General features: G+C 39.3%; 1 protein-coding gene across 1 annotated transcript in view; it reads right to left on the reverse strand.

The window, feature by feature from the left end:
• The window catches only part of CNTNAP4 (contactin associated protein family member 4), a 307,943-nt gene that overhangs the window by 154,843 nt on the left and 139,852 nt on the right, over positions 1-13,248 (reverse strand). The window lies entirely within an intron of this gene.

The following is a 13,248-nucleotide window of genomic DNA, read 5'->3' on the forward strand; positions in this document are numbered from 1 at the left end:
TTAGTTATAAAGGCTGGTTTGCAAAAGTAGCTTGCAGTAACCCTAACCCTAGTTTAGAATAGGACAGATGTTTTGAAGTGCAATTTTAATAAATATCACAGGACGTGCACAACAGCAACAGATTATGGAGGTTGTTGCTCCAAACATCTGTATATATCAGGTTATGTAGTTGAGTTGTATCCTTTAATTTTGAGGGAAGAGGGATTAATTAATCTGGAGACAGTTAATTTTAGTCTCAAAATTGCTAACATGAAATTAAAATACAGCTCCCAGTTGTCACAGTGAGTATCAAGTAAATGAATTGTTTCAAAAGTGGAAAATATAATAAATTGCTTTAGCTCAATTGCTTGCCAAACTTTTCTTTTAATTAAAAAAGTGACTGCAGTTAATTTTAAACTGAATGGGAATCATGAGAAGGGAAGGATCATAGTTCAGGAGCATACAGCAGCTCCCAGATTTAATATCTGGCATTAAAATATAGCTGAGCTGGAGGATCTGGCCTTGAGAGCCTGCGCATCTTCTGCCAAAGTATACTGGTCTCTCTTAGGGATAGGAGATAAATTTTACATTTTTATATACATTTAACTCATTTTGCCCTTTTGTATAAAAATGTAAACAGAGTGCATTTCAAAACAGGCGATTTTGTATCACGTGAATAATCTGAGACATTTGAACATAGAAGAATATAGAATATAGTGACCAGACGTCCCGCTTTTGGCGGGACAGTCCCACTTTTTAATAATTTGTCCCGCGTCCCATGGCAATTCCAAAAAGTCGCGATCTTTTTTTTGTTTCACTCCCATTCTGAAAATAGGAGGCGGCAATGCAAGAGGAGGAGGAGGAGAAGGGGGAGTGGCGGAGAAGGGGGCACGAGAGGGAGGAGAAACGCCGCTTGACTTCACCGAAGAGAAAGAGAAGAGCGGAGAGGAGAGCCAAGGAGAGCCGAGCCTGCCTTGAAGAGCCGAGAGGAGAGCTGAGCCTGACTGGAAGAGCAGAGAAGCAGCAGCCGCTCCTCCTCCTTCAGGCAGGTGGCAAGACTCAGCGCGCATGCGCAGCCACCACCACCCCCGTCAATGGTGTCCCGCTTTGCCATCGCTGAAATCTGGTCACTTTAATATAGAACGTAGAGTAAGAGAGTTGGAAAGATCTTGGAGGACTTCTAGTCCAACCCCCCCAGCAGGAAACCTTACACCATTTCAGACAAGTCCAATCTCTTCTTAAAAGCCTCCAGTGTTGGGTCACCCACAATCTCTGAAGGCAAATCATTCCACTGATTAATTGTTCTCACTGTTGGGAAATTTCTCCTTAGTTCTAGGTTGCTTTTCTCCTTGATTAGTTTTCATCCATTCTTTATTATCTTGCCTTCTGGTGCTTTGAAAAATAATTTGACCCCTTCGTCTTGATTAGGAGAATACAGAAACAAGAGATAACATAAATAGCAAGAGTGCCAAACTACTCTTAGGAGCCTATATTCAAATAAATGAGCCATCAACAGATCAATGGAGCTGGATATGATCTACCACACAGCAGGCATACATGAAAGATTAATCAAAATAGAGACGCTTTTGCAACCACCACTTAATTGACTCAGAAAATCTCAGTTTTTTACCCCACCTCAAGCTCACAGACTATAAATATTGTAAGACAATTCACGCTTAGATTTATTAGAATACATGGGACAATATGTTCCATGTATTCTACACAATATATACATAAAATCTCACTATTGCTCTGTTGAAATCTGGAGAGCCCAAATATGAACTCCTAAAGGTGCTTTTTTTTTGCAAAGTCCCATTGCCTTTTGAAAAAAAAGGACCTTTGGGACAATCATGACCTAGATGATTGAGAAACTCCATAGCCAAATACTAAGTATATATGAAATTCCTTACAACAATATGTCCATAGTTGTTAAAAACATATGGGTCCAAGGTTCCAACACTGCTCCCTTCCAAGAAAAACACTGATCACTTTGCATATCCAGTCTGCATGCCCTCACCAGCCCTTTTAAGGAGCCAAAAGGATCAATATCAGTAGCAATAACACTTAGACCATTTCATAGTACTTTACAGCCTTCTCTAGGCAGTTTACATAGTCACCATATTGTCCCCAACAATCTGGCTCCTCATTTTACTGACCTTGGAAGCATAGAAGGCTTAAGCCAGTGAGAACCAAACTGCCGAACTATTGGCAACCTGCAATATTGTATTCTAATCACTGCACCGCAAACACAAGGCATCTTTCCTATTTTTAGGGGCCCTATTACATTGCCAATTTCATTGTATATAAACCAATTTTGTTGTATATATGATGTACAATGACAATAAAGGCTATACTATTATTGCCCCAAGTATCACAATGGAAAAGCCAAAATTTTCATAAATTTGAGCAATCTTATCAGGAAAGTGTTATGCTAATTGGTCACAGCAGCAGGTGGGAGATCTGTCTGTTTCCACCTCCCAAGGTAGAAAATGGTGCACTTTGCCTCCCTGATCACCATTGCTTAGGCTCAGCTTTTAGCTCATATTGATATTAATCAGATAATTCATCAGCTTCTGTCACTAGCATTCCAGCAATGGTACCGAGCTGTAAGAAACAACTTTCTACAAGATGTCTCTCTTCCCCCAGAACAGGGGTTCCCAAGATGGGTGTGAGATGATATTCCAGAGGGTGTGAAAACTTGTATTTAGAAGTTTCAAAATTATAGTGTATATGCATAATTATATGCATATAATTATTTACTTTTGTAAGGGGTGTGAGAATATATCAGAAGCATTCTAGGGATACATGGTATAGAAAAGGTTGGTAATTCTTGCCCTAGAAGATCAATTGAATGCCACCCCCACCCCCATCCACCTCATTATATCTCCCTGATGCTTCATAACCGGATATATTCACTTTTCCTGTGCTGACATGGCCAAAACTTGGCAGCATTGACTCAAATGTCAAATATAATTGACTCCCTAAATTACAGCATATAAAAGTCAAAAACCCAGGGAGCCAGCAATATGGCAACTCTACTGACACCTACTCAACATACCATGCATCCAACAGGAGCACCTTGTAAACCTTGTTTGCTTTTTCATCCTTTCAAAGCACTTATTCATCCCAGTCTGTTATTAGACACATTAGAGAGAGACTTACTTCCTACTTATAAGAAGGCATGCTATTGTGGTCTCAGATAAGAAGCCTAACCATAAAGAAAAATCATGGTAAAGTCAAATCAGTTTTTAAACAATTTCAGTTATGACAAAAGAAAGACCGTTACAAGTAGAGCAAAGCCAAGTGTATTAAGGACTTCTCAATACACCGGGAAATATGGATCAATATTGTTCCCTGTTGCCAAGGTTTAATGGTGTGTTTAAAAATTAGGCTGAAGGATTATGATTTAAGTAATACATCTTTTTTTTATTTTTCCCTTCTCTTTGTTTTTCCCTCCTTTTCACTTTTTTGAATATTAAAGCAATAAAATAAAAACTTAAAAATGCTCAAGAAAATTGCCTACTCAAAGGGATCTGTCAGAGTTCATTTTGATTTGTGGAATGATGCAATACTTTGTCTAAATCAAGCAATAGTGGATGGTATAGATTAAAGGCTAATCCATATTGTCTGCTTCAGTCAGCATGAGAGAGGCTATGTAACACTTCAGTTGAGTAGGAATGGGTAATGTCCTCATTCCAATTACAGCCTCCTGGAAAAGCATTCTTATCCTAGTTTTTTGGGTTTTCTATCAAAAGTGAATCCCCCCTCCCCCACTTACTGGAAAAAAGAGCTTCAGTCTGATCTATCTGCTACACTGTTTTTTGCCCATACACAAGTCATGTGTGCTCTGGTGGGGTTCCGCCCGCAGTTAACAGTCTCTGTCTTCAACAGCCATTTTGTATTGGGCTTCTGGACAGTTAACAATGAGGGGCCAAAACATTGGCCATTTTTATTTTTATTAATTTTTTTTCATCTAAGAGAATTGGCTAGAGTTCTGCCAGTTTTCCCTTTTAGTCCCAGGGACAGGAAGACTTGTAAAATTGTCTTTTCCCCAATACCAGTCCTCAAGACATTTGCTTTGCTGCTGTCACCTGGGCGTCTCTGTCATCAAAGTCAAGGAGGGAGTTAAAATATGGAAATAGAATTTGTAGGCTGATTTACACATAGGAGACACAAAGCTGGAAACTGTGGTGCAGAAAAGCCAACATTGCTTCACTATGCTTCTGATTAAACATAACATAGGTTTGGATGGCACTTATGCATTCGTTGTTCTCTTCTTGTATTGTTTATATAGTTATAATATTATTATTATTATTATTATTATTATTATTATTATTATTATTATTATTATTATTATTATTATTATTATTATTATTATTATTATTATACACAAAATGACAGTATACACAATGAATGGGATAACTATGCTGGATTTCGTATCACTAATCACTAGTTGAAAACTTCCCATTATTATTATTATTATTATTATTATTATTATTATTATTATTATTATTATTTATTTATTTATTTATTTATTTATTTTATAGTATATTAGAGAATCCTTTGACCCACTGGGTCATCCCCTGAGAGAAAGGTAGTGCAGTCTGATGTGACCAGAATGAATACTGAATTTTAGGCTGACCACATCTTTCTTTTACTCCAGTGCTAGACAGTCCTGCGATCCTTTAAAAAGAAATATATATTATAAATAGAAAAATAACTCTCATGGTAAATGAACTTCAATAATAAGCCAATATTCACTTACCTAAACATCCACTGAAAGACCAAGAACAGGCAAAAAAAAGCAGCGGATGAAGGAGTGAACCTGGCCCCATGCCCGAAAGTGACTCTGAGAGTGAGGGGGAAGGGCCGATAAGGCTTACCTCAGGAGCACCGGTTCCTTTGGCCCAGCTCCAGGAGCCAGAACCAGGCCAGCCGGAGGACATAATGAGGCTGACATCCCCTGATTCCTCCCTTCCTCAGGCTACGCCATCAGTCACAATGATAATCATACTAATCAAGCCTGGATTGACCCGCGCTTCAGAAGATTAGAGAGGCATCATCATCAGAGGGAAGGGTGGGGCAGGACACCAAGCCACGGCCACAGAACCGGTAGTAAAAAAAATTGGATTTCACAACTGGTAAATATTAACTATATTAAATATATATTTAATATTTTATAAATTGGTAGGGATTAATTTCTAATCCATAAACATTGTGACCAATAGGAATTAGACATATAATTTAGGAATTTATCTGATCTCATTTTAAAGCAACTTTAGATTAGAAGTTCAGGACAAATAGTTTAGGTTCTTCTTAAAAGTAGTACAAATCTCTTCCATTTCATGTATCACTGAAGCAGAACTGTATCTTCCCCATGGTATAAGAAACATGAGCTCCAGATGTGCAGATGACTTGCACATGTCTCCATAGGGAGACACTTTTGTTCCACTTCAGACATCCGGCATCAGGGAGCGGGAAATACAGCTAAAAAGTCCATGTCTTTTTAACACCAATTTACATTTAATACAAAGGAAAAATACATTGCCATCAAACACTTCAAAATGAGATTGGGGAGGAGTGGATCCTGAATCGCATCCCAAGTCACTTTGACTCTCATTTGCAGAAGACATTTACCAGGATTAGAGCTGTTTGAAGATTTTTTTTCCCCCCCATTGTGACATACTGCCATCTGCCATAAGACACAGGGCTGTCTTTTGGAAGAATCCACTTCATCAGTATGCCTGAATGAAGATCTACTACCAGCAACTGAAGGAAGAAATACTTGGTGATAACTTCCTATTTGATGAACCACTTACAGATTGAAAGGCCTAATGCGTTGGATGCAATTCACCCTTCGTACACCTAACAATGAAGCCCCTTTATAATTGCAGAAAAATGAAGAGATTCACGTCCTGTTTTGTTCATTCTGAGTGTTGTGGTCCGCCAACAGCCTGCAGAGCTGGCAATGGAGTCAGATAGTGATGAGGCTGAAAAGAACATGGGCCAGTCCCGGAGGCTGGGGAAGGCCTGAATGAGGGCTCTGCATCGGAGGCAGAGGTGGGGCCAATGCCATTGGAGAGTGATGTGCGGACTCCAGAGCCTCCAGAAGCTTACAGTAGTGAGGCAGAGGAATAGGAGGAGCCTGTTCCTAATGCACGCATGAGAAGAGCTGCCAGAAGGCAAGAGCAGCTAAAGCAAAGAGGACAACACGGGAGTAGGGCCAAGAGATGATTGGCCCCTCCCATAAGGCTTAAAAGATTGGCCCCTCCCATAAGGCTTAAAAGACCAGCAATGGCATTTGGGCTCTTTGCCGGAAAACAACGTTGATAGCTTTGTCTTGTTGCATTTGTTTTGTATCGGTGTCTTCTGAACTTTTGCCAAGAAAGGCCTTTGGCAGTTTGCCTAATTGGATCAAGATTGGTGATAGGACTGAGGAGGTGTGTTGGGAGAAGTTTGCTTTAATTTAGTTGAACTATGCTGAGAACATTTTAATTCTCAGCTGTTCGAATAAAGTTTGTTTGTTTTTTCACGGACTGAAGTTTCCTACTACCTATTTGGGCCTGGGTCACAACACTGGACTCAGACCTCTATCCACATAGCTGTCAACCAAAGGCAACTATTCTGTTCCTGGCTACATCTTGACAAGAGGATAAGAAATGCAGAAGGTTTCAGATAAACTGATTATTTCACCCTGTTCAGTAGGGAAAGTTGAGTACAAAATTTTACTATATTTTAAATACAGTTTGATTTGTTAATGATTAAACAAGTCCATGTCAGTCCATCTTTCATTCGCCCTCCTGAAAATATCTTTGCCAACTTTGATCTCTTGGAAGTAGTTGGAAATAAAGGGTGGGGCGTTGAAATGGTATATGGTTTTCTGCCTAAGCAGGGTATTGGAATAGAAGACCTTGAAGGTCCCTTCCAATTCTGTTATTCTATATTAAATAATAGTCGGTACTATATATGTGCTATAGGGATGTGGTGTCTCAGTGGCTAAGAGGCTGAACTTGTCGATCAAAAGGTCGGCATTTCATGGTTCGAATCCATAGTGCCGCATAACAGGGTGAGCTCCAGTTACTTGTCTCAGCTTCTGCCAACCTAGCAGTTCGAAAGCATGTAAAAATGCAAGTAGAAAAATAGAAACTACCTTTGGTGGGAAGGTAATAGCATTCCATGCAAGGGTGGGTTCCAAAATTTTTTACTACCGGTTCTGTGGGCATGGCTTATTTGGTGGGTGTGGCTTGGTGGTCATGTGACTGAATGGGCATGGCCAACTTGAAGACACTCAGGGCAAGGTGGGGCAGCATCTTGCTGTGAATGACATCAAATTGGCCACGCCCACTCAGTCACATGACCAATGCTGCAGAGACAGGGCAATTTCTCCCAGGGGACAGCCAGAGCTTCACAGCCTCCTCTTTTCCTCAGAGTAGCTGCCTCCAAGTCCTTGCGAAGGGATACACACACCACAACATAACTGACTCACACACAATGTAAAAGCAGCTTCTCTTCATCCAAAATGGTCCCTGCAATAAGCAGGAACCTCACACAGCCACAAAAAGCTAAAAAACCAACTTTCACACTTTACACACATATAACACAACTGACTCTCTCTCTCACACACACACACACATAAAATGCCACATACAGCTTTGTGAGATTTTGTGTGTTTGTGTAGTTAGAGTGAAACACTACAGAAACACATCAAATCTCAGAAAGCTGCACAAATATTTTATTTTATTATTTTATTTTATTTTTATATTTTTTAGATCAGGGGTCTCTGACCTTAGTAACTTTAAGGTTTGTGGACTTCCAGAATTCCTCAGCCAGAAATGGCACTGAAGACATGGATTGCAGGCAGGCAGGCAGATTCAGTTGCTAGCTGATGCAACTGATTGCACCAGCTGAAGGAAAACGAGCCCGAAAAAAGCAATAATTATGTAAGTGAGGAAAGGTGATTGGGTGGGCCAGAGGAAAAAAGATTTTAAAAGGCTCTGCAGAAGATCCAAGCTAAAGTTGCCTAATTGCAGCCCAGAAGCTCTTAATTCAGCTGGGATCACCAGAGGAGCCTTTTAAAACCTTTCGTTTTAACAACTTCTTCGTCCGAAGAGGTTGTTAAAAAAAACTAACTTTTAAAGGGTTCTGATGATCCCTGCTGAGCTGTGCTCAGAGGGGTTTTTTGTTACTTTTAAAAGCCTTTTTTTGGTGAAGAAAAGATGCTTTTAAAAGTTTTTTTTTAAAAAAACCCTCTGATATGCCCCCGAACTAGGGAACCGGTTCGGGGTCATGGCCAGCCAGCCATTACTACCGGTTCTCTGAATGCCAGCAGATTTTTTACTACTGGCTCTCCAGAACCAGAGCGAACCGGGAGCAACCCACCACTGATTCCATGTGCCTTTGGTGTTTAGTCATGCCAGCCACATGACCATGAAGACGTCCATGGACAGCGCTGGCTCTTTGGCTTTGAAACAGAGATGAGCACCACCCCCTAGAGTTGAGAATGACTAGCACATATGTGCTAGGGGAACCTTTACTTTCCCCTTTTATATGTGAATAGATGTTCAACTGAAATATCAACTGCCCATGTTGCTGCAATATAGACCATTTCCATTTTCCAAGTGGTTTTTAAGAGCAGCTTCACAGTATGCATTTCAAAAACCCACAGATGAAGTGAGCAAAAAGCATGGGTGACAATCCAAAGGGCTTCCAGGTAGGGATGTAATTGGTAGACAATAACATTATACCTGCAATGTAGGCCATGGGTAAAAATGGGTCTCTTATTACTATATATACCTGTGAATGTGCTAAAATGCATCCAAAATATTGAGTTCAGCCTGTCTACAGAGTGATGTATCCATGAGTAGATATGGTAGTTCTTTTTAATATATAGTCCTATATAGTCCCATATATACATGCATATAAACCCATCCACAGATAAGTTGACTCATGCATTTTTAACAATAATATTGTGAAAAATGTATAAGCCATGGATGACCTCAACTACAAAAATTAAAACACAAGACATTTTTGAGGGTTGGCTTATCTGTGGGTGGCCTATTTTTCTTGGTTAAAGATTTGAATATCAGGTTATTCAGTTAAACTTAAATGCATGTGTTTATGGTAAGCTTCAAAAACATCTGGGAGTTTTATTTGATTATTAAGAAGTAATGATTCTATGCTTTAGTGAAAATGTGTAAATTGAGTTTCAGATATTAACATTTAGTATTATTAGGAAAAATAAATGTGGGTTATGTTCCAGAAAACAGTCATTTTTTCAGTTGAACCAACAGGCTGTAATAACATTTATTCATAGCTATCCAGTAGTTTCCATCCTATTCTTTTTTTAATAAACATTTTAAAACTGGGGGGGAAAATCAAATGACAAAAAGATTCCCCTGAGCATAGGAACTGCCAATTACTTTACAGTACAAATAAAGACACAAGCTGGAATTGAAATGGAAAGTATGGGACCTCAAAAATCACTTGAAATAAATATGACATTTATTTCATAAATATGCTTCAGTGAAAATCAAATCTAAAACAAGTCAGAACTCAACTAATATTTGCAGTTTTCTATGGTTATTTTTTTGCATAGTTTTCATTCATCTGTTTGTTTGTTTGTTTATTTGTTTGTTCATTCTTTCACTTGCTCACTCTAAGTTCTCCTGAGTTTTGCTATTGGATTCTGCTTCCTCAGCAACATTTATGCCCTCCAAAAGTCATTTGTAGAGTCTCATATTAGCAGAGAAAGAACAAGAGAAAAAGGACCAGTTTAAAATCTGTTTTCTATTGGATTACAGGAAACTGTTTTCTGATATCACTTGATGAATACCAGAAGAGAAAAATCATTAATATGCTAGTTCTCTCTCTTTCTCAGTCATCTTTAAACTAGATTTATACAGCACATGGATTTTAATAATATACATGTTTTCCCTGACATAAATACTATTTGTGTTCAATATAACTAATTCCAAGGCATGTGTGACTATAATTGCAAGTTTAGGCCATAATCCTGTATTTTCTTACACTATGCTTTCTTACTAGAAATAAACTTCATTGATCTAAATGAGAGGCTAATTGAACATCCTGAGCCTATTTACAAAAGAAAACTATTTTCTAAAAGATGTAAATCTTGGGATTTGGGTTTGCTGAATTTAAAACTCAGAAATATGCACAGTAAGTAAAGTGCATAAAAGCTATATGTATTTGGCAAAACCAAAATCCCTAAAAAGCATTACATTGAAGAAACACCGCTTACGGAATTGCTCATGATAGGAAGAATAACAGGTAGTTCTTGATTTATGACCAGAACTGAACCCAAAATTTCTATGTCTAAGTGAAACAGTTGTTAAGTGAGTTTTGCCCCATTTTATGACCTTTCTTCCAGAGGTGAAAGTCAGCAGCTTCTGACAGGTTCTGGAGAACTGGTAGTGGAAATTTTGAGTAGTTAGGAGAATTGGCAAATGCCACCTCTGGCTGGCCCCAGAGTGGGTAGGAATGGAGATTTTTCAATATCCTTCTTCCAGGAGTGGAGGAGGGAATGGGGATTTTTCAATATCCTTCCCCCAGGAGTGGGGAGGGAATGGGGATTTTTCAATATCCTTCCCCCCAGGAGTGGGGAGGGAATGGGGATTTTGCAGTATCCTTCCCCTGCCACACCCACCAAGCCACACCATGCCCACCAAGCCACACCCACAGAACCAGTAGTAAAAAAAATTGAATTCCATCACTGCTTTCTTACCACAATTGTTAAGTGAATATTACAGTTGTTAAATTAGTAACACTGTTATTAAATGAATCTGGCTTCCCCACTGATTTTGCACAAAAGATGACTGATCTCATGACCTCAGGACACTGCAACAGTCATAAATATGAACCAGTTGCCAAGCATATTAATTTTGATCACATGATCATGGGGCTGCTGCAATAGCGGTAAGTGTGAAAAATGGTCACAAGTCACTTTTTTCAGTGCCATTGTAACTTCAAACAGTACTAAATGAATGGTTGTAAGTCAGGGACTACCTGTATGTATTGTAAACATAGGTATATGTTATGAACCTGTGTCCACATTTCCTAGTCTACTCCTTCATCTTGTAAGGAGAGGTTTCTCAGTGACCTCAGCATCTCATGACCTATTCATCATAAGATGCAAAAAAAGTATACGAAGAGAACTAGAGATTTCTTTTATATACCCTGCTGAACTCTTACTCTGCCTTTGTTTATACAATTGTTGATTTCACAACCTTCCTTTCTAGTCCCCAATGGTGGGTTTCACATATTCTTACCACTAGTTCGCCCCGCACGCCACACTTACTTTCTATGTATATGTGTCTTCTGTGCATGAGCTAGGCCTCAAAAACATGGCTAAATAGGATGTCTTTATGCCGGGGCAGGTGGGCAAGTCCACCTGTGATCTCCACTACTGGTTCGCCCAAACTGGTACCAAACTGGCTGAATACCACCACTGCTAGTCTCTCTTGGAACCCCTTCCTGGTTGGATGCAGCTAGCTAGTTGCTAGGTTTTTCTGGTTATACAATTCTTGTAAGCTTTTCTGCTAAAGGTACTAAATCCCAGGTACATCTGAAATTGTGTTAGTGCTGTCCTGGTTGTGAAGTCCTGAACCTTGATAATTGTGAATGTTGTGACCCAGGCCCAAGTAGGTAGTAGGAAACTCAGTCCATGAAAAAACAAACAAACTTTATTCAAACAGCTGAGAATTACTTCATTCCCAGCGTCAGTCAACTCAAATTAAAATAAATTCCTCCCAACACAAATTCCTCAATCCTATCTCAAACCTTGGTCCAATTAGGCAAACTGCCAAAGGCCTTTCTTGGTAAACGTTCAGAAGTCACAAAAATAAATGAAAGACGTAGACAAAGCAGAAGATGAAGCTACCAACGCTGTTTTCCGGCAAAGCTCAAAAGCCATTACTGGTCTGTTTTAAGCCTTATGGGAGGGCCAATCATGTCTCGGCCCTACTCCCGAGTTGTCCTTTTTGTTTAAGCTGCTCTTGCCTTCTGGCAGCTCTTCTCATGCATGCACTAGGAACAGACTCCTCCTGTTCCTCTGCCTCACTACTATCAGTTTCTGGAGGCTCTGGAGTCCGCACCTCACTCCCCAATGGCCCTGGCCTCACCTCAGCCTCATCGCTGTCCGACTCCGTTGCCAGCTCCGCAGGCTGCTGGCGGACTACAACAGTGAAGTCCTGCCATATGCTGCTGCTGTTTTTCTGTTGTACATCTTTCCATCATTTTGAAGTATCCTTCAATGCCTACAGAACAACAACAACAAAGGAAGAGTTCCTTTCTGGTATATTTCTCTAATTATAAGATGAAAAGCCAGGAAGCCTGCAGCCCATTGGAGAGGTGATTATCTATTTTCTCACATCTATTTTGCCATTTTATATCTAGGGTCAGGAAATGATCCCTATGTTTTATTCTTGAGAATTTCACTTTTTTCTCTTCTTCCTGAATGATAATCATAGGTAATTAGAGCAGCATTTTTTTTAAAAAAACACACCTCTGAATGCTTATTTATTAAGGACAGTTTTACAACATTATTTTAGTTATATCTAAATTGCATAGTTCTGATATATTAGAATTACAGTATACATTTGAAAATAGCACTAACTACAGTGAACCTCAACTTCTACCCATTCAATTAGGCTAGAATGCTGGAGTTGGACTGAATGTCAATTAATTTCTCTGTATAGAGAGAGCATCTAGTACAGATAGAAGTACTCAATCAACGTTTGCACTTCCATTGAACCTTTAAGAGGACAAAACCACAAAAAGTTATAGGGCTAAAAAATAATAGGTGTAAGTAATTATGCTGCATGCTGAATGTTTTATGGGGATTCACAGACTTTAAAAAAAAGACTGTCAATTAAATCAGTCGTCAACATTAGTTGAACCTGATCTAGAGTGCTGAAATTGCAAGTATCTTATTTCCCCCCCCAAACTATAAATCAAATGAAGTGCAGCACACAGGGTCTAGTTTTAGGATGGATTGTAAACAGATCAATACCACCTGAAAATATTATTGGTGGATATTAAACCTGTGTATCGAGGCATGATGCCAATCCTGGATTATCTGCAGGATATCAAATGGAAGATACAGAAGATCCATTCCACATAAGCAGAGACACAATCCATTTAGGATTTTCAGAAATAGGAGACAGCAATTGAAGAACGATGAAAATAAAAGCCACAGAGAAGCAACATGACTTGACTGCTCCATTCCAGGCCACTGTAATAAATACAGAACCA

Source organism: Ahaetulla prasina, chromosome 2 (genome assembly GCF_028640845.1).
Source record: "Ahaetulla prasina isolate Xishuangbanna chromosome 2, ASM2864084v1, whole genome shotgun sequence".
NCBI lineage: Eukaryota > Metazoa > Chordata > Lepidosauria > Squamata > Colubridae > Ahaetulla > Ahaetulla prasina.